This window comes from Carassius carassius, chromosome 31 (assembly GCF_963082965.1).
Source record: "Carassius carassius chromosome 31, fCarCar2.1, whole genome shotgun sequence".
Lineage (NCBI taxonomy): Eukaryota > Metazoa > Chordata > Actinopteri > Cypriniformes > Cyprinidae > Carassius > Carassius carassius.
This window is the reverse complement of record NC_081785.1, coordinates 20720802-20721774: the sequence shown is the minus strand read 5'-3', so window position 1 is coordinate 20721774 and position 973 is coordinate 20720802.

Genomic DNA, 973 nt, shown 5'->3' with positions numbered 1-973 from the left:
TTACAGTATTATGTGTCTGTAGAGTGCAATGTTAGTCGTAGCCTATATCAAATGTGAACCCTCACGCAATTGTGTGAGCGGTACCCGTATTGTTTACCGTCATTATGGTTAGTCATTCCTATGGTTCCACCGGTGTTTATCACCAGGACCCTCGCCTCAGCATCTGAATTGCTGGAAACAATCATGCGACTCTGACCCGAAGGATCTCGACCCAGCGAAGTCATCCTTTCTGAATGCAGAGCCGACACAGGTGTTTCCATTCCACCGAGAAGGACCTTACTGCAGTCGGCAGAACGGAGCGGGACTGCGCACTTGTGGCTCCGCCCGTATACTTGCACTGATTCTTTGGCCGTGCCCACTTGAGCGAATTCGAAAACGAAAGTGAAAGCGAAACCTGAACGTTTCCATGAGCCTAAGCGACTGCAAACCAACTTAGGTTAAAGAAGAGAAACACTAAAGAAAAGAAAAGAAAAGAAAAGAAAAGAAAAGAAAAGAAAAGAAAAGAAAAGAAAAGAAAAGGAAAGGAAAGGAAAGAAAAGAAATAAAGACGAATTCAGGTTTGAAGTTGTTGTAGTTTAAAGTTTCAAACTTAATCCAACGACTCAACTCTCGTTATAAAGTCTCCATAACCTGAAATGTGTGTCAGATAAAAGAGAGACACCCAAAACAGTTTTAGGGTTCTTCAGGACCAGGATTAGGTACCACTGAGATAGATTAAATTTGAAGCAATTAAAAAAAGAAAAAAAGAGAACGAAATAAAAAGAAAAGAAAAGCAGCCGAAAGAGTAAAGCACTGCTGGATGAGGCAGCACACACTCCACAGATAGTTTAATGTTATGTGCACAAATAAAAGCCTACATTCACAAGGCTTTAACTTGGAGTTCACGGCATGTCTGAAGTCCTTATTGCTGGAGTCTGAGTCAAGTCTTGAATCTTTGGTCACGAGTCCAAGTCGAGTCTCAAGTCATTTAATG